The sequence below is a fragment of the Durio zibethinus genome, chromosome 6, assembly GCF_047325235.1.
Source record: "Durio zibethinus cultivar Kanyao isolate XHJ-2024 chromosome 6, ASM4732523v1, whole genome shotgun sequence".
Classification (NCBI taxonomy): Eukaryota; Viridiplantae; Streptophyta; class Magnoliopsida; order Malvales; family Malvaceae; genus Durio; species Durio zibethinus.
This window is the reverse complement of record NC_143167.1, coordinates 23,533,596-23,556,438: the sequence shown is the minus strand read 5'-3', so window position 1 is coordinate 23,556,438 and position 22,843 is coordinate 23,533,596.

The window sequence follows — 22,843 nt, the reverse complement described above, 5'->3', positions numbered from 1 at the left end:
TCCAACACTCAACACACTATGTGTCAAATTAGAAACAAAAAAGATATCAAAAAGTAATTTTATTTTACCATTGCTTGCCTCCATTGTAACGGTATTTTTTCCTTCAACTAGCATCTACTTGTTATCCTAAAATCTAACTTGTAACTTTTATGACTCATCAAGATCTTTAAATAATGATCTATTGGGGTCATATGGTTTGAACAACCATCATTCACAAACCAAACATTATTTGAAACATCATTAAGAAGTAAATGGGTCATGAATAACTTACTTTTTTTGCTTTCTTCCTCTATATAGTTCACTTGGTTCTAACAATTTGCCTTTACATGCACAAATTTTTTGTAATTATAACATTGGATAGCACTTCTATTTCTTTTTTACTCACCAACAGATTACTTTTCTTGTCCATCAGAATGGCATCTTCCTCTACCTCTGCCACATCTTCTTCCATAAAAGCCTCATCTACCATGTCATTTACCAACGGACACTTTCTTTCTAGTTTCTTCCTCTTTCACTTGAAATGCCTAATCAATTTTCTTTTGCGATCTATTTAACCTTGCCTTATGAGCTTGCAAAGAACCCATTAGTTCATTAAAGGAAAAAAAATAGATAAATCTTTAGACTCTTCTATTGCAACAACTATATGATCAAACTTTAGAGTTAGACTTCGTAAAACTTTGAAAACAATAATCTCGTCAGTAATCTTATCACCATAAGATCTTAGTTGAGTAACAATACAAATTACTTTAGAAAGAAAATCTTGCATTATTTCCTTACTTTTCATCATTAAAGTTTCAAACTCATGTTGAAGAGTTTGGAGTTTCACAGCAATAACTTTTAAAAAGCCTTGAAACTCTTTCTGCAAGGTTTTTCAAGCTTTATTTAAAGTGTTGGCAGTTATAATCCTGAAGAAAAATGTCTCATGAATTACCTGCTATATGATAAATAGGGCTTTGGAATCCTTTTTCATGTTGTCTTTCAGTCGTCCTTTATCATTTTCATTCTCGTCATATTCGATCTCTACAAAATCCTAAAGATCTTGAGATTTGAAGAGTGTCTTCATCTTAATGCTTTAGAAGTCGTAACGTTTTCCATCAAACACAAGAATGAGGGGTAGGGCTACAATTGAACTGCCATTCATTGCCATCATTGACAATTTAGCAGATACAAAAAATGGATAAAGATCTTAAGGCTTTGATACCAAAAATTTGTTAGAGAAAAAGGTAGGTTTTCTGAAATTAAATCACCAACATAAAAGAAATAACTAATTTTGGTAATTATGAATAAATTACTTTATATTTCTATTAAATTCAATCAGCCTTTTAATAAGCTTACAAGATAACTAACAGAGTAAAAAAATTAAATAGTTAACAGATAATGGGAAAGTGAAAAAAGTAGTTAAATATTAAAAATCACCCAGCCATGTATAACAACTACTACTAACTATATCTTAAAAATCAGGACATTGAGCCTAAACATAAACTCAATTTTGGATCATTTTTCAACACATCTAGCATGAAAACCTAATATACCCATGGTTTGCTCTAAAAAATTCCACTAAACCCGATCATAAGCTTTGCTTATATCCGATTTTAAAGCAAAAAAACCATCTCTGCCTCCTTTTTTCTTTTTCAAGTATGCAATAATTCATGGATAACAATCACATTATCAAATATTAAATGGTTCAAGACAAAAGCACTCTAGGTTTCACTAATGCACCTAGAGAGAATATTTTTTAATCTATTCACCAAAACTTTTGCTACATTTTTGTACATAACATTGCACAAACTTATAAGTCTAAATTGGGTCACTATCTCTAGGTTTTTCACTTTTGGGATAAGCACTATGTGGGTTTTGTTAATGTCCCCAATATTAGCCCTACCATTCAACCAATCAAGACAAAAATTTTAACATCTCTACTAATTATATTCCAAAATATTTGGTAAAAGAAAGCAAGTATATCGTGAGATTTGGGTGCTTTAATAGCGTGTATTTTTTTAATGGCTAGTTGGATTTCTTCTCTTTGAATTATATTAGGAGTAGGCTATTCATCTCATCCGAAATTTGGGGTTGGTCACCTTAAGAACATCTTCGAAGTGATTTGCTCTTTGTGATTGGAAAAAGTTTTTAAAATAGCCAATGACAATCTCAATTATTTCGTCTTCATCATGGGTGTTATCTCTATTATCTTTTTTCATTTTGCTAATAAAGTTTCTTTTTTCCTTTGAGTAGCTTAAGTGCGAAAAAAGTTATGTTTTTATCCCTATGCCTTAATGTTAGCTTTATAGGTTAGATGGTGATCCAAGAGGGGGGTGAATTAGATCTCTTCAAATTCTTCCCAAACAATTATTTCAATATAGTTGAATGGAAATTAAGACAATAAGCATTTTTGATGAAAATATAATGCAAACAATAACAATTAATGAACTTAAAATCAAATATGAACAACAATAAATTATAAAGAGATAGGGATAAAAAAATCAAACACAATGATTTATAGAGGTTTGGTCCTTCTTCATAAGGTACTTACGTCTTTTCTCTTAGTTATCCACACCAAGGCTTCAATCCACTAATTGAAAAAAAATTCTTACAAGATACAAACCTATCTTATACTAAATCTTTATCTTTTTTTTAATGCTTAGATAACAACCTCTAACCTTACAATATCAAGAGGATACCTCACCTCTTGTTCTCTTTCACCCTTGTATATCCAAGGTAATTTTGTAAACAATAGAACAACCTCTCTAAGGCTAAGTGTTTGCTAAGTTTAAGTACAAAAAAATGATGAATGAACAACAAATATAATTTGGATACAATAAAGACAAAGATATGGACTTTGAAGCTCTAAAAACTCTTGATTCTTTGAGAGAATGAAAATATGGCTTATTGGCTTTTACTCTCTTAATTCATCAATCTTCTTGGTGTGTTGAAGTGCCCAATTTATAAAAAAATTGAATAAGTAACCGTTAGAAGTGTTTGGGAAGTGAAAGTAGCCATTGAATCCTTGATAAAATAGTCGTTTGAGTGATTTTAGCCTTCAAGAGATCGATTGGTTCATGTTTTGAACTAATTTCTCTTTAAAAATAGTCTAACCGATCGATCCCTTCTGTAGGGGATCGATCCTTTTTCTAGATTTTTGATTCTGGGAGCATTCTATTTGAAAACCAATCGATCCCTTCTAGAGGGGATCAATCCTATCCATGCTAGTAGTAGTTTTGCATTCTAATTACTAATTTGATCATAACTTGAGTTATACAAATCCAAATCACAAACCATTTAAAGATTTAAAAACTAGACTTAAAAGGCTTTCTATCCATATAAAGTCATCACCTAATTCACTATGTACGAATTATAGTGAATTTTCAAATTTACATCTTGTGTAGTTTTTTTGGCAACTGTAGAATGTCTAGTAAAAATTCAAAATCTTTTCTTAAAAAATTTGGATTTTGATTTTGTTTAATTCATTAGAAAGTAGACTCAAAGAGCTTTCCAACCATATAAAATTTAAATATTAAGACTTTGTGAATTAATACAAAAAAATAAAAAAAAAGTTGAATGTTGAAAAACTTTGTTCTTGTAAAACAGTTTTCTTAAGTTAATCTATTTCTCAAAACCAATATTATCAAAATTGTACTAAGTTCAAAATGAATAAGTTCACTTTAAAAACAACAATTGGACTTTCATTTAAGCTCAAATAAATAATCTTTAAAGATAAATTTAGTTTGAGAAATATGAAACCAAGAAAGGTTTGTTTAAACTTTGAAAATCATATTATTTATTTAATACCAAAATATAAAACTTAAGAACATATACTAAATAAATTTTTTTCAAAATCTTAATTAAGCTTATTTAGCTTAATGTTTTATCATTTCAAAATAAGGATCAATTCAAGGCTAACATTTAACCAATTAACTTATGATCTTTGCATCCAAAATAGTTCTTCTTTTTCAATAACACATTCAACTCTTCTTTTGTTCATTTTTAGCTTTAAGTGTGCTATCATTAATGCCCTATTGGCGTAGCCCATGCATCTTTCCCTTGAGTTCCATTAATGCGACTCTTCATCCATATAAATGTCCTTGCATGCCATTTACATACACACATTTTCGCATGGGTAAGTTTCTGTTCCAACTTGGTCCTTATCTCATCTCTCTATACGTTTTTCACAATCTGCTTGCATTCTAACTCTTTGGCACACCTGGCCTCCTTAGCCCACATGGCTTCTAAGTAGAACTTTTTTATCTTTTTTCTTCGATTACATAAATCCCTTCTTATCCATAATAGCCATAATTGGACAATCATCAGAAATGGTTGACACCAAGTGCTGCACCTCTACAAATGGAAATTGGTTCCTTCAAATTTTTATTGTAAACCCTTTATCAATCTTTTTCTTATGTTATTTGAAGTTGTCCTTCCCTTATCCTAAGTAAACCATGTTCTAGTGTAGTTAATATCCTTAAGTCTATAGTTCTTTAAAGCTTTCCTAAATGCATGAATTTGACTTTTTCTATATATCTCACCACCTTTTTTTTCATAAACCCATATGATTTCATTAAAATCACCCATGCAAAACTACAACAAGTAACTATTTCTTACAAGGTCCTTCAATAGTGCCTATGACTCTTGTCTCCTATTATTGTCTAGTTCTTCATAGAACCCCGTGGATCTTCAATTTTTTATCTTTTCTTCCTCGGTTACTTTCATGTCTATGTGATTTTTGAAAAAATTTCAAAGTGTCAATGATGCCTCTTCCTTCCATAATAAGGTTAACCCTTTATTTCTTCTATCGCATTCACTTCAAAGCATGATTGCATTCCACATCTCCTCCTTATTTTATCCAACTTATTTACATACAGTTTTGTTTCACTCAAGAAAACTACATGGTGGTCTTGTTGTTTGATTGACTTTTTGAAAACATTGATTATGCATAGGTTCACAAGCCCATGGTAGTTCCAAGCTAATGCCTTCATTGTTCTTAGTCGAACTAGGACTAATCTTCGATGTTGTTTCTATTTCGGATCCTTTTGTTCTTGTTTTCTTTACTTGGTGTTCGAACTTCCTAGCTCCAGCTTCCTACCTAGCTTTCATCTTTTTTTTCTATTTCAATTTGTCCTTCTGAGTGGCCACATTGTATATACCTTGCCATCTTCTTCCACTTCTGCCTTTTCTCATTTTTTTGGCATGATTTTTCCTCTGTTGGTACCTCAATGCTGCTTACCACCTATGTTTCCTTATTTGGTACTATGCCCATGTAGGGATTTAAAAAATAGTGGAGTAATGAAATAACGGCCGCTATTTTGTAGTAACGCTGATGTTTTACCACAGTTATTAAAAAAATATCGAGTGAAAATGTTATTCACGATGGTAACAGTGCGTTACGATCGTAAAAAATGGTCTAACAGTAAATAGCAGTAAAAATGAACCGTTATTACCACAACTCTATTTTTTATCTAAAGAAAAAGGAAAAAAATCTCAGTTTTCATTTATAAAAAGCCAAAAAATAAAAAACACAACCTCAATCAAATTCAAAACCTAAATTAAGATCAAGCATAAACAAGTAAAGAGGTGGGGTTGCAAGTTTGAAAAAGGAAAAAAAATGCACCACTCAACAGAAAGAACGAAGAGAAACGAAAAGAGAAAAGGTTGTTTCGAGTTGGGCAGCGAATGGAGTAAAAACAAGTAATGGCTAGAGCAGAAGGTGGCATCTCTAGTTAGGAAGGAAGAAGAAGGCGACGCTCGTGAGAAAAGAAAAAAGTAAGAGAAGAAAAATGAATTAGGGATTTGCTAGGAACTAAACGACATAGTTTAAAGGTTAATGACAAAAAAATAAGAAAAACAAAAGTGGGCTTGGACTAGACCTATACTATGTTTTGACACAAAAGTTGGCAACTTATTTGGTTTTTGGGCTAATTAGATTTATGGTTATGGGTCTTAATATCAAAACTTAATTGAACATAATTTTTATACTTTTTAGTTTTTTATTTGCAATTTGTTCATTTTTAATTCATAAATATAAAATATTTATAAATAAACAGAGACATTATTAATAACTAAATAAATGTAAAGTTGTTTAGAGTATGAAGAACCTTTATAATGACAAAAAATTATGAATATTATTTTTCTCATATAAATAAAAAAAACATAAAATTACTTTAAAAATTATTAAAAAAAATTTTATGATTATAATTATAATTAATATGTTTTATAATAAATAGTGTAAAATTAAAAAAAATTTACGACCATAATAAATGCAATGAGCGTAATAACAACCGTTACATTCACAATTACAATAAATGCAACACGACCTAAAACAAGATCTTTATCGCAATTTAAATCTCTGTACTCACGTGATGTTTTGCTTATTTGTTGCTTTTTCCAACTCACCACCTTTTCTCCCGTTGCACTACCTGAATGTATTGGTTGGTTAATTACGAAGCTTTCCATTTTTGAGTCTCACGTTAATCGTGTCTAGACTCACCATGTGGTCTTCCTCTTTAATGATTTTCCCTACCTTATTTTTTCCAATAATCTCTTACTACCCAACAGCAATTAAGGGTTGATTCTCGATCCCTTCTGTTTTGCCTCTATCCCCGCTTCTTTCTCATGATTCGCTCATTTTTCCTGATATTCCTCCACTTTCCATGTTTAGCTTCTTCTTCATTTCCCCACTGTGTGCCAACCCTAGCGTGAATTGTTGCCAGTCTCTTTCCTGTTGAACTCAACATCACGTTGGACTGGTATGTTATACGTGGTCGTAGTTTGCCCCAACCCTTTAGTTCTGGCTTTCGATGGCGATGAGCGCATCCATTCTCCATACTACCTTACTTTTAGATTATCATCCTCATTAGTCCCATCCATTATACATTCCACTTCAGAGTGCCCTAGTTGTCCACATGCATAACAAAATAGATCGTCCATCCGCACCCCTTACTGATACAAACCTTCTGAGAAGTTTTTTTGTGTCCACACTAACTCTGATCCTTAAGTAGCATCTTCCTTCATAATTGTTTGTATTGTTGTCTACCAATTGCAGATCTCCTAATGTCATTCCTATACTTTCTACCACCTTCTGGTTCAGCATATTCAAGGCCAGACCATACACTCTGATCCAAAAACTTGCCCCCATGAATACGTAGTCTGTTGATTTGAGGTTCCCATCATATTCACAAAATAGCACCAAGTTTTTGCTGAAGGACCGGGGTGAACCGTTTAATACTCTCTGTTTGTCCTTCTTCATTGCAAACTTTAACGGGAAAATATTCGCACCCAGTATCGAGAACTTTACCTCCTTTGTCAATTTCTATACCACCTTACGTGTTCCTATCAGTGCATCCTTATTGAACGTTCTGTTTGTTAGAACTTTTACCACCATCCATTTTTCCTCTTCGTCATGACCTACCGCTCCGTAGCCCTCCGTTATTACATGCTATTCCTTCTCCTCCTCTGCTAAAACCAAGTTCCTCCATATTCCTTCTAAATCTATCTCCTTGCTCATTTTTGTCTCCTTCTCGTTTCGATTTTAGAACCACTGGGACTCATTCCAGTACACCTATGAGCCCTACTTTCGATTGTCACTGCTACTTAAGAAACTAACGAATCCTCAAATATCAAATTATTACGAAGATCCCGAGGAGAAGACCCTTGTAAAAGACAAGACTAAGACCTAACTCCTACAGAACATGTTCAGAGAACATGTTTAGAGGAGACTGTTTGGATTTTTAAGAGTAATTATTGAATACACTGTCACAAGTAAGGTTATAGGATAACACATGTGGCTTAGACCATATTTAAAAAATAAAAAAATTAATTAAAAAGAAGTGGATATGTCTCGTCATGTTAATTCTACTTGTGAAATTAAAAAATTTTATTAATAATGTGTTAAATAATTTCTCATATTTTAAATCAATTTTTGTTTTTAGTTTCTTTTACTTTGTAGCAACTTTAAAAAATAAAAATAAAAGATTAAATTAAAAGTATAAATCAAAGTCTAAATATACCATAAATTACAAAAGTACAAACATAACTTTCCTTGTAAATCTAATAATGTTTTAATAAGGAGCAATGATCCATTTATATTAGTATAAAAGTTTCACATTTTTTTATTTTTTAATTAAAGTTAAATCCAAACACTTAAACTTAATAATTTTGATTTAATGATTAAAAAATGTGTAATTTTTACATTAATTTAAGTGGATCATACTCAACGTATAAATAATATACAAATTAAAAAACACGTTTACCTTCACCTTTGATTTGTCCTTGTCACCCTTCCCTATCATTTTCCTAGTGAAATATTTGTGGGTAGGCAAAGGATTGGAAATATGTGCCGCCCCATAAGAGATTAGGATTAGGACAACTAATATGTGAATGGCATTTTTAGCGAATGGCCAGAGTGTAATCAAAGCCAGAGAGGGAAAGAAAGGACAGACAGCTCTCATCATTTTCAGTGTCTTGGTCTAGGATTTCTTTCCATCATTATTACGTGGTTAGCCATTTTTCCAAGGATGTCAATTTTACCACAATTTCATCCAAACCGATTTTCGCCCCAACAGAGATGGGTTCAAGCAATAATTTTCGGGGATGGGGCCCCGTTATGTATATACATATTGAATATAAATTTTTTTACAGTAATAAAAATAGTTTTAAATTATAAAAATGTAAGATTATTTGAACGTATTCAAATAAGTGAAATGACAAAAATATCACATTTAAAATTTAAAATACAATAATAAAATAAACTTAATTTGGTAAATTCACAAAAATAAAATCCTTAAAACTTCTTTTTTTTTTAAAAAAAAGAGGGATCAAAATTTTAAAAACATTTTATCTATGAATTTCTTTATTACAATCCTATAATTAATTAATCAATCATAATAAAAAATTTTATAAAATTTCATTACTTAAAAATATAAACTCTACATAATTTTTTTTTTATAAATTTTATATAATATTAAATTATAATTGATTAATAATTAATTTACAATAATTATTGATGATAGACTCAGTAAAATTCTTAATCCCTATTATATGTGCGAAGACGGGATGGCGAGAATTTCTCCTCGAGAACTAGGACAAGAACGTGAATGGTTCTCAAAGTTGTGTTCGGAGATAAGAAATGCACTCTCTACCCCAAACTTGCCTGGCATCCCTATTTACATGAATACATTATACATATACTGCATGCATATATATCACTAAATTCGAATCGATTACCACGCTTTTTTTTTTTTTAATGAAGAGGGGATACATATATTTTTTTGGTACTATGGTATTGATATTAAAAATATTTATTCCCTTCATAAAAAAAATTATTCTCTTTGTCCCATTTTGTGTATTTTTCATTGATTTTTTATCAACAAACTCAATTTTGATAATTATTTTTAATAATCATAAAGCTAAAAATTATTTTAATATAAGATTGTAAAGTTTGAATTTTAAATTTTGAAAACATATTAGTAAAAATTTTTATTTAATATAATATTTAAAAAATATCACAATTATATTCATCTAATAAAAATCAATAAAAAACAAAATGAGAAAAAAGAAATATCATACACAAATATATGAAGATATGTTTACAAGATATATACATATATATATATATATATATATTCTTTGCGGTCATATAATCTTGATAATTGATACACTTATATCATATAAAATATTAATAATTTATATATTTATATGGTATTTATATAAAAATTAAATATTATAATTTATATCAATACAAAATATAAAATATTTATTTTTAATTTTATTAAATTTATACATAATTTTTATTAAAATTTTAAATTATATTATTTTTATATTTTTATATCATATTTCAAATTATCAAGCTACATGTCATCTTTACGAGACGAACAAGCGTATTGAGTTGAAGCATTGACTTTTGTTACTAGAACAAAATGATGAACCGACAACCAAGCCATTAGCCGTAGGATTAATGTTAAGATTGACGATTACTCGATGTTAGAAATCCAGGTGGCAAAGAATTAGGCGCCGTCATATCCCCAAACACCCACACTCACACGCTCACCATAACCACATATTTGAATGAATATTATATGCCTCTCCTTTTCTCTCCACTCATTCACTTGCAAATCTTTTTTTGACAAATTCTAAACATTAACGTCGGCATCCCTGCTTTTCCCCAATGATCTTTCAAGTCCTGTTAGGTTTATGTCGCTCTCTCTACCATAATATCAGTTCCGAACTTTAAAGATTATAGCCAAATTTGAGTTTAAAAATTTTTTTTCCTAAAACTCAATGTAAATGTTATCAAATTGAAGACTCTTGATCCATGATCGAATCTAAATTAATTTGAGATAAGCAACTTAATGGAGTTCAGTGTTATTGTGACAATAACTTATTATTTTATTAATTTTTTTGAATTATTATTAGATAAGCATCACAAGAGACATTAATTTAACGTGGTTTAATCTAATTGACTTACATTTATGGATGAAAAATAAGATCCATTAGTTATAAAGAATTACAAACATACATTAAATTAATTTCACTCAACAATCAATACCCTAGACTCTCTCAATCTCCTCTAATCCTATGAAGTATTCTCAATCCAAACAAACGCATACCTCTGTATATCATTTCAACCCAACTAAACGTATACTCATATGTACCTATACATCATACTTATATGGACCCTTTCAGTTTTCTCTAGTCCACTCACAAATAAATATACACACCCATAAAATGTAAAGCCCAGTACTCTTATGAGGTGTCTATCCTATAAAACTTTACAACTCTCTTACATCTTTTTCTTATGTCTAATCCTGTAAAGACTTCACATATTTATAATTATATAAACTTGTATATTAAAAATTTCTTTTCTTTTAAAATTCTTTTTCTACAAGTCAAATTTATCTATTAAGAATTCTTTTTTCTTAGAATTCTTCTTTTGTAAGTCTTTTTGTCCATCAATTAATATCTGGCCAATCCTAAAAAAATTTCTAACAAATCTCAAACAAATCTTCTATAGGATTTGAGTAATTATTCCTAACAGTTGACATCTTTAAAGATCAAATTCGATAAATTTTGGTTCATCGTTTAATCCTTTTTTATATCTAAAATATTAATAAAAAATATTTTACGTTAATATTTTTAAATATATTTTATAAAAAAAATAATATCTTGACACAAGCCAAATTTGAGTTTAAAAATTTTTTTTCCTAAGACTCAATGTAAATATAATCAAATTGGAGACTCTTGATCCATGATCAAATCTAAATTAATTCGAGATAAGCAACTTAATGGAGTTGAATGTTACGGTGACAATAACTTATTATTTTATTAATTTTTTTGAATTATTGTTGGATAAGCATCTTTGCATGAAGCTGACTTCGGAGGGTGGTTGAATCATTTGGTGAGTGCTCATAATTCTTGTGTTGCATTCGATTAAAATTACTACTCCGTATATTTTATTAAAAATTTATTTACCTATGAAAGAAAAGATATACTACCTACTAGAAATTCTTAAAAAAATTTTAGTAATGTTTCGTTAAAAGCACCAACGCAAAAGAAAATTAAATCTCAATTTGCATATATATATATATATATATATAAAAACTTAGAAAATTTTGAGAAAAGAAATTTGTAAATATTAAAAATCAAATTTCAATTTTATGCAAATTTTTTCTTAAAAAAATAAATATATTATTTGAGTTAAATTCTAAATTCTGCACATATATACATTGAGAGTGGATTCATTTAAACAATGACTCAAGTATAATGATTTTTTTTCTTTTTTATAAATAAATATATATATATATAGGTATATACATGGTTAAGATTATTAAAATATATATATATGTATAATTCATTAACCGGGTCAAAACCTAAAATTTTTGCTTCAGAGGAGGGGTAAAAATAGTTTATATTCATATATAATATAGTTAAAATAAAGGTTAAAAAAAATTTTTTTGTTATTATCGGTAAAAAAAAAAAAATACAAACGGAGGTAACTCTTCTCCTATGCAATGGATTTTAGTCCTCCTATATTCATTCGAACTTAAGATCTCCAAAATATATTCTTAAATTCTAAACGGTAAAATCTAATTGAGGCTTAGACTTAGATATAGAATTGATAACAATTCAGTCCTGACTTAGTTTTGAAAAAATTTTTGCTAGCTCAATTAATAGGCGCTGTACTGGTTTTTAAATAAAAAATCCAAATGAATTGAATTTTAACTATGCACATAGTTTCAATTCAATTTGTCATTTCTAGAATTCAAGTATATTTATATTTTAAATATATTGTTTAACTTATTTATTTAAATTTATAAATAAAAATATTTTATTTTATAAAAATTAAAATAATAAAAAACACAATTTAAATCTATCTAGATAATTTCGATTTTTTTTAGCTTATGAACCAAAAACCAAACAAACTGGATATGCACTTTTACTATCCAAACCGAATACTATAGTTGAAATCAGTTTACAAGTTTTGGATTTTTTTGCTCAATCCTACTTCATATTTATAAAGAGAATGAAATGATAAATTAAGTGTTAAGTTGGTGAAATTAATTTTATTCCAAATTAAATAGGCTTCTTATTCTCTTAGGAAGTTGAAACTGAACTGGGAAGCCATGGATTAAGCTGAGAAAGCTACGACATATAAAAAGGAGGAATACGACGCATGCGTTGGCCATAAGGTCGAAGTTTAATCAAGTGTTGTGTAAATTAAATTATAAGAAAGGATTAGTGTAAATAGGCAATTTTGTTCGGATAATTCTTAAGCAATTGTGAAGCTTTTAAAATTCAATTCGGTTTGAATTTGACATTTTTTAATATTGACAAGTTTTTAAAATCAAAATTAAGATCAATTTGACACAAATATCTTAAAATCAAACTTGATCAAATAAAATCAAACCCGGTCGGAGTTTGTCAAACTAGGTCGAACTCGGGACAATTCTTAGAATTCACAATCTAGGGAGATTATCAAGGCTTAGGATTCTTTTGATTTTAATGCATTAAAAACCATGATCACACTTTAAAAAGAATGAAATTATCAAAATACTTTTTAGGAGGTATTTTCATAATTTTGACCTTTTCAAAGTCAAATTTTCGTGAAAGACTCTAATTCACAATTAAACATTATCTTATGATTTTTTATGCGTTGAAAACCCTGATTGTACATTGAAAATGATGAAATTACCTAAGTACCCTTTAAGAGTATTTTTGTAATTTAACCTTCTCGAAGTCAATTTTTTGCTAAAAGCCCCAAATCATCATTTGATATCATTTTATTATTTTGGGGGCATTAAAAACCTTGATCGCACATTGAAAAATATGAAATTACTAAATGTTCTTTAGGGGTATTTTTATAATTTGACTTTCTCTAAATCCATTTTTTGCGATATGCTTCAGATCATGATTTTATATTATTTTATGATTTTTAGTGCATTAAAACCCTTAATAGCAAATTGAAAGGTATGAAATTACTAAAATACCCTTTAAGAATATTTTTATAATTTGACTTTTCTGAGGTTGGTTTTTTACGAAACATTCTAGATCAGGTTTTGAAATTATTTCATGATTTTTTATGCACTAAAAACCTTGATCACACCTTGAAAGGCGTGAAATTATCAAAATACCTTCCGAAATATTTTTGTATTTTGATCTTTCTGTAGTCAGTTTTTACAAAATCCTTTAGATTATGATTTCATATTATTTTATAATTTTTGATATATTAAAATCATAAAAACATGGGATCATAAGTTTCTAAGAAAATGATGCAAATTGGCAAAATTGCTAATAATGGTAAAATGGTTTTTTCACTGGGATAGCTACATTACTAGCCAAGTTTATGTGCTGTATTTTTTTAGAGTCACAAGATTTCAAGGTACAATGTGGCCTATGTTGCAAGCCTTGAGCATAAGATTAAAGAAAAAGATAAAAAAAATTACAATCCTTAGATGAATTTTGATCTAATGGCTACTAAAAAAGGTCTTGATCTTTAAATTTATCACTTACGGCGGGAATTTAGGGAGGAGACAACTAGGAAATGAATGAAACTAGAAAAGAAAAGAATTTGGAAAGCTTTGTAAGGTAGCCATTTTTGTTACCCTTTTCATACATTTTTCATCTCTATTCAATGTAGTTTTTAGTTCTTCTCTGTGTAGTTCTTCGTTCCAAGAGCCTCTTCTCATTTTTAATGATTTACATGCTTTGATTTATGATTTAGATGTGTTTTTAATGATTTGGTCTTGTGATTATTTTGTTTGCATGGTTTGATTATATTTTTGTTTAGTCTTCTTGAATACAAATGTTAGATTGTTGATTTATCTTTTGTTAGTTTTCTAAGTGTTTGATAAAAGTTCTATTTTGAATAAATGAGGGTTCTTTATTTGCTTGATGTGTGCTTGATATGTGTTAACTTTTGAATTTGATTTTTAATACTTATAATGCTTGTTAGGTGTCTGGATAAATTTATAAAGTTTGAAATTTTGTGTTCATAGTGTATTAAAATTGTTGGATAAAGAAAAAAAAAATGTAAGTTAAGTGTTTGATGAAAATTCTCAAAAAAAAAAAAAAAATGGTAGTATTGTAGGAATATTTTATGTATTTGGTAAAATAAGAATGCAATCATTTATCATATTTTTCAAATGTTTGTGAAAATGCTTTAGCATTGTCATGATAGTTTAATTTCGTTCATCACTCATGCATTTCATTTACATGCTTTAAAAAATATTTTAAAAAAAAAAAGATAAATGATTTTAAAAACCCTATCTAGATATTGGAAAAAATTCAAATCATGTTTTGAAATATTAATTTTCTCAAATTTCACATATGGAAAATTAAAGGAAATTTTCCTTTACAAAATTAATAAATAAATAAATTTTTTTATCCTTAATTTTCTTTCAAAAAATAAATAAAAAAAGATTAAATGCATGTAAGATAGGTCAATTTGATTGATTGTTTGTATTTGCATCATTTATTTATCTCATGTTGCAATATACCTTGAAATGAAAATGTGAATTGGTAAATGATAATTTTGAAAATTAGTTTTTTTTAATAAATAATAGTTAATAGTCTTACGTAAAAATATCGTTGAGACTCTACCTAATTATTAGAGGACTTTTAATAATTACTTTTTATGGAAGAATATTACTCCAAATTTTAAAGAATATCAAGAAAATTCTAATTGGAGAAAATTTTTTCAAAATTCCTTCTATATATTAGGAATCAGGAAATTTTTTCAAAATTTCTCTTAGATATTGGGGAATTAGTAAATATTTTGAAACTAAAAATTTCCATTTATTCCTAAATAAAATGAAGTAAATTCAAATATATCTTAAATGAAGTTAATTGATTTCTTGCATTTAATTTACATTAGTGTCATACATCTGCAATATATGATATTAGTCTGTAGTTCATTGCTGTCAAAAAATTAACAAGTGGTGGCTTTTTTTTAAAGAGTTGTTTAAAAATAAAAAAACTAATATTCTTAAATAAAAATAATTCTTAGGACTCTACTTAAAAATTAAAGAGCTTCTCAATAATTATTTTTTATAAAAAAATATTATGTGAGATTTTTTAGGAATTAATATGAAAGTCCCAAGTAAAAAATCTTTTTTAAAATTTTACCTAGATATTCAAGAATTAGAAAATGTTTCGATACTAAAAATTTTCATCTTATTTCTAAATAAAAGATCTTATTTTTAAAAAAAAGAGAGAAAAAAGGGTTTTGATGAAAAAATAAAATTTGAGGGAATTATTTTTAAATATTAGAATTAAGACTATTTTTACCCATAGTAAGGATAATATATGATCAATTGGTACCTTTTTTAATGAGTGTTATAGAGGTGCTAATCATTCCCCATGCATTACCGACTTTTGGACCTAACATTATTTTCATAAATCAAAATATCTTTTTAATAAATTACAAAACTTGTTTTATTATTTTATTAAAAAGATAAATTTTTAAGTGGCCAATCATATCTCTAAAAAATATTGGTGGTGACTTTCCCTATTTTTGAAACTTTTTTAAAGTTTTTTTTTAGTGGTCTCCAAAACTATTATGACAACTTAGCAACTCAGCAGAGGATTGGATTTTTTTAATAGAGTCAGGCCAAAATTGATCATGTGTTATCCTAAATTTTGAGTGAATGGTCTTAATTAATATTTAACTTTGATTTTTTTAAAATTTGATTTTATAAAAAAAATTTTGCATTGCATTCTTATTTTAATTATGTCATTTATTGTTTTTTTTATTATGTATTTTTGTACATACCACTCTTAATAAATGTTGGGGTATATTAGGATAGTGTTTGTAATAAAGTGTTGACATTGCTTCTCCATACACATGATCACATCTGCATTGCATGCATGAGCTCTATACTCAGACTCTTACCTTTTTATGAGGGAGTGAAATACTTATACTTTCATGAGGTGAATACCTTTGCATTGACTAGCAAAACACTTTCACTTAAATTAAACTTTTTTTGTTTGTAACTTACAATGAGTAAGGATTAAGGTGCCTTACCAATCTATAATGGACAACGATATAAGAAACAATTAGGGGACCTTTAAACGTATAAGTCCAACCTAGTATATAGTGAATTTTATAAAACTAGCCTAGGATAAAGCATGTCAAACCTTTTTGTAGAAATTACCCAAATTAGCACACGTAGGGAACACTCTAATACAATCTATATTTAGGATTAATAACAATGCAAATAAAACTAAAATTAAATAAAAAAACAAAAGAAAAACATTTTTTAATAAACTTTGTTTTAGCATGTAGTTTTATTCGTCCATTATTTGTCTAAATTTTCCATCTTCAAATTTGTTATAAAAAAAAAAAAAAGAAAAAATGATTTTTTGGTATTTTCCAACGTACAAAAAAAAATTTTCCAAAAAGAAAAAACAAATAGAAAAAGTTTTTCTTAATTTCTTTGTTGGCCTAATAAAAAAATGGAAAAAAGATAAAAATCTTTGAATCCTAATGATTCTATGTGATTTTTTTAAGTAATAAAAAATGTGTGTTTTTAAATTTTTTCTCTTTCTAGAAAAAGAAAAAAAAAAGAGTTCTGAGTTTGAATATTGTTTCATCCTTTGTATTTCATTTCATCCTTTTTATATACATTTTTATCATGTTTTTGAGGTTGAAAATAATAAGATAGTGTATGCATTCCATCTCATGCACATTTTAATTAGATAGTACATATATTTTATCTCATGCTCATTTCAATAAATAGTACATGCACTCTATCTTATGTACATTTTATTAGTAGTGTCAATTTTATTGGGTTTGCATAATACCTGCATTGTATTTCATCAAAACGTATCTTATGCATATAATATGTAAATGCATTTCATATAAGTATATTGCATCAATCATAGGTATACATCTCGTTACTCATGTAGTATGTCATTGTATTTTATGCATGTGGATTTATTAATGATATGATTCTATAAAAGGTGCATTGTACAAATTACATTTCATTTAAACATATTTCACCACCATTGTAACATGATATTGCATCCCATGCATACATATTTACATAAATGGTATGATTTTTTTTACTTAGGCATCACATGTATATAAATATTCATCTTTCAATCATCCATGGACCTTTATAGTATTTTACACCACTCACGCATCTATGATCATGTCCTACACATTCACCATAATGTAAAATAGATTTAATCTCTCTTCTTTCAAAAAAATAAAAGTTTAATAGTGTTGATTTCTTACTAAATCTTTTGAAAGTAATTTTGTTCACAGCATGAAGATCATAGGATAAGAATAGAAATTATTAGAAAATGTAAAAGGAGACGAGGAATAAAGCGGCTAAAATTCAAAAAAGCTTTGATCAGCAAATGGTAGAATTAAAATAGATGTTGAAAAATTTATTAAAAAGAAAAAGAGTTACTAATACTTTTAAAGTGAGAGACAGGGAAAACACTACTAGAAAGGAATTATTGTGCTCGCTAAAGTATCTAATGCCATATTCCCAAACTTGTTGAGATGTGCATTCACCATTAACAAATAAGCAACCCTACGCTTATTCCAATCCAGGCCCATTTGCAAGCTAACAACTTACTGCAGTGCATGTCAACCTAGGATCTAGTCCTGTTGATCCCATTCTAGTCCTAAACCTAGATGATTTCAATGAACAAAATAAATCAAAGGGTAAGTCAGAGCCAGGTGGAAACACCAAAATGTTAAAGGAAAAGCTTCAAATAATAGAAGGGAGCCATGTCTTTAGAAGCATCAACGCCAATGAGTTGAGTTTGGCACTTAACCTCATTTTACTAACAAATTTTAAAGTTTTGGATTTCTAGAAGTATGATAGACTAAGTGCTTGTTTGCCTATCTCACAATGTTCTGTCATAAGATAACAAGTCATACCCATAACAACAAGCTCTTAATTCACTACTTTCAGGACAGTCTTACTATATTAACAATTAGGTAGTACTTCCAAACTGAATACATTTATGGAAAGATTTTACATGAACCTTTATTACTCAATATAAACATGTAATTGACTTGGCTCCTGATAAATTTTCCTTACAAAACATGGAAAAGAAACCAATGAAAGTTTTTTGTTTGTCAAAATCATAAACATTCCCTATTACGAAATAATGATAAAAAATATCTCCAAAAACTTTATCGACATGGTGATTTTTGAAAAAATAACAAAAAATACAATCAAGAATAGTAAGATTAAATTGAAAGATGTCTACTGTTGAAAGGGGTAATACATCAAAAAAGAATCAAGAAGAAGTGCAAGTAATCACACTTGAAGGGCATCTACCTAAAAATTTTATCCCATAAATCATGATCGTTTTCATCAACCTTACTTCCCGGTGATAGGCAACATCTTTCAAAGTACCTATCTTTGTCAACCAACCCAGCAGTTAGGTTTTCAAGCAAATTTTCATCCTTAAATGATCATTTATGGTTCTGTCCCTGCACCTGAGCCTACCATCTAACCACCAAAAAGTCAAAAAAAGATTAAGAAACGACTAAAAAAAACTTCTAATCCCCATTTATCATCTTTGGCCTTTATTAATAGAAGATTAGTACCTCATTCATGCGCCCTTGAAAACAACTTGAAATCCATCGAAAAGTAGTTATAAGCTTAATAATGAACATGATTATCATAAGGGGATAATTGGCCATTCGACTGAAAAATACAAGCAGTTAAAAAAAAGGGTTGAGGATCTTATCAAGAATAGTATTTTGACTCTGAAACTTATGAAACAATGGAAGTTGACTTTATTTAATCATGAAATTTAAGGAGTTGAGTTATGGGAAACAATTTCAAGTTTGGAATGATCAAAATAGAATAATTTTCTTTTGAATCTTTGAACTTTTATTTTATGCATGCCATTCATATGGTGTTACTATGAGTTATCTAGATTAATATTGTTAGATTTTATTTTGGTAAAAATGGATATTTTGGAGTTTTTATATGAAATTTGGTTTTATGCAATTGTTTAGAATAAAGCCCTTTACAATGAATTCACAAAATAGAAAACTTGCAAAAAATAAAAAATAAAAAATGAGATTTTTCTTAAATAATGAAAAGAATCACGAAAGAATTGGTGATCATTATGAACCAATCCCATTTTTCCTTAAATATTTCATGGCCAAGCCCATTTGAACAAATATTACTCAAAAGCCTTAATACTTTAAGGAATATACATTTAAATTCCTTAAATTGTGCCTTCATTTGATCATATTGTGACAAAAAAGATGATAATCTTTGTTTAGGCAATGAACATTGAAGTGGTTAATTTAAGATTTTTTCTGATCAATTTCTTGAAAATTAAGCAAACTTGACTTTTTTTTAGGCTCTAGATGCTAGTAATTTGATTTCTATCAAAATTATGTTAGAACTTCAATTGCAAGAACCATTTACTCAAATATTTTCGAAAGACCTCAACACATTAGTCCTTCAATTTTTTTTACCAAAAATTGCCTTAGTTCCTTGTCTTAGGACAAATTGACCAAAAAGTAAAATGACTTATTACTTTTGAGATAACTCGAGTTCTAACCAATCTTTTTTATTGGTTAGGTGACATAAACAAGTTAAGATCCTAAACAAGTTCATAATAGGTGGCATGTTAAAATGGGATCATCTTTCATGCATTATGATCTTGGTAAAGCAAATTAACGTATGAGTTATAAAGGCATGTGAAAAAGAAAAAAAAGAAAAAAGAAAACCTAAAATGATTGTGATATTATGCACTTAAGAAAATCGACTAAATCTAAACAAAAACTTTTTTAAAAAAAATTGAAAAAGTCTAAATTTTTGAAAGAAACCAAAAAGAGAAAACCTAAAAACTCAAAAGTACAAAAAAAAAAAGTCTCAAAAAAAAAATTTTTGAAAAGCCTTTTTTAACCCATTTTCCTAAAAATGATTGCTTTTTAATTTAAGTGATTATGTTTGAGATGATAAGTGGCTATATTCCATTTTCTCTTCAGAAACATAAAAATTATTCTCTTACTATCCTTTTGAACTTGATGATTTTTTTTTAAATGAACCCTTATCAAGAATCACCCTCCATATTAAAAGACAAAAGAGAGATATATTCAAGAATTATACATGATGAAGTCCTATTCTAAGTATAAAAAAGGGAATCTTATGCGTCAAGAGAAAATGTTAAGTAAAATAAGTTCTTAAAGGTTTTGACCTACATAATCAAAAAGTGGATATGTGCAAAAGAAAAAAGAATAAAAAAGAAAAGGCAAGAAAAAAAGTAAAAAAGAATTAAAAAAGGGAATAAATTGATGAAATGGCAAGAGTGGGAAAATAAAAGACAAACGTCCTGAAATGATCCTTGGTTTGATCATCCTTAAATATATTTTGGGCATATTTACTCATTTCTTTGAAAACCTTAAACTTTAGCCTGCGTTACGTCCTTAGAAAAATCTATATTAGATCAAGCATAGATGATTAAATTAAAGAGTTTCTCTTTGAGGAACAACCAAAAACTTGTGAATCTTTTTATCTTCCTTAATCACCTAATTACTCATTTAGACCATTAACTTATTTTAAATAAGTTTGAATTATTAAGTGTATAATGTCATAATCAAAAAGAAGAAAAGAAAGCAAAAAGAAAAAAAGATGTGGCTCTAGGGTAAAAACCATAAAAAAAATAGTTTAAAGCAAACTTTGAAAGCTTTAAAGCCAATCTTGATGTCGAATAAAGTAAAGAAGCTAGTATGAAACAATTCAAGCTTTTGAAATATGCAAGAGTGTTGATGTCCTAATAGTTTGAAATCCACTAAAAGGATTGATTTGAAATTTTGAACCTTTTTTTCTTATTTTTAAATGACCTTCCAAATTACTGACCTTGACATTTATCAAAATGTTGCATTTGTGTATTAAAAAGAGTGTTAAACATGTTTGGTTTTTCAAGGGATTCATGTTTCTTAAAAAAATTTATGTTTCATTTCTGAGCCTAGATGAAAAAATATACATATTTTTTGTTCCCTTCAAGTGGTGAGCCTTTTTGAATGAACTAAAATCTTGATGTGATAATTGTCAATCTATTTGAGATTAAAAACTATCACCTCTTTCATCCATAATAGTAAACGCCAATTGTCAAGAGAGCTGAAAATCACTTTTTGAAATGTTTTATGTTCTTTGATCATGAGATTTAGTTATGTGAGATAATTTTGTTGATCAATTCTATGACATTTATTAAGCGTTTTTATAAATAATAAAGAGATCAATTTTGGTGTAAATTAGAAATTACATTTGGCAAGGATTTTGTAAATGCAAAGTGAGTTTTGATTCACAAAATAAAATGTTTTTCACTGAAAAACTAGTCTTTTTGAAAAAAATAAAACTTTTCTTAAGAAAGAAAAGAAAAAATCAACTTTCGTAAGAATAAATGAGATCATTTTTCAATGAAAAGGAGAATACGTGTGGGTGGGTGTGTGATATTAGGGTAAAAAGAAATATAAAAAAACATTTCTTCATGAAATAAGAAGATGTGTTCCCTTAAAGTGCATTCAAAAAATAGCAAGAACATAACAGTTTGTTTTTTAAAATTTTCCATGAAGTATAGAGTTGGCACTGATCACATGCATGTTGAATGATTGGGTTTAAAAATATGAATAAAAAATGAAAGTGAAAGGAGAACAAAGAAAGATGGGATGGAATGGAAAGGAAAGGAAAATCTTTTGGAAAAAAGTTGAAAAATGATTTAATAATCGAATGATTTTGGGATTAAAAAGAAAAGAATCTTGCAAACAAAAAGAAGGATTGTTTTTTTAAGCATCAGCATCCATGGTAAGAAATTTTGCATTTGCATTCACAAAAGGCATGACATTTTCATCATTGGTAAAAATGTTTGCATTTACATCATTAAGAAAGCATATGTATCATATTTAGATCATGCATTTGTATCATCTTGTGAGCATTTGCATAAAATTTAATGGTTAGGTTTACATTTTGTAAAGAGATAAGGTCATTTGCATTTACATCTTTGAAATAGTTATTTGTGAATTTGCATTTGTGTCATTGTGATTAATCACAGCATTTGTCGATTTGCAAACTTTGGGAAAAATGAAAAAGAAAATGTTTCTTTAGAATTTAAAATGTTCATGAAAAAGAAGTTTTTGAAAGAAAGAATTGAAAGTAAAAATTGAAAAAGAATTTAAGGGATGAAATATTGAAATGATTGAAAGGTTTGAAAAAACTTTATTGAAATAAAAATGACGAGATAAGAATTTTGGAAATAGAAAGAGTTTCAAACTCGTTTTGAAAAAAATGGTTTTAACCTTGTTGATGAGATGATTCCTCAAGTCCTCTAGGCAAGATTTGTAATATTTTTAAAAAAGAAAAATGTTAAGAAC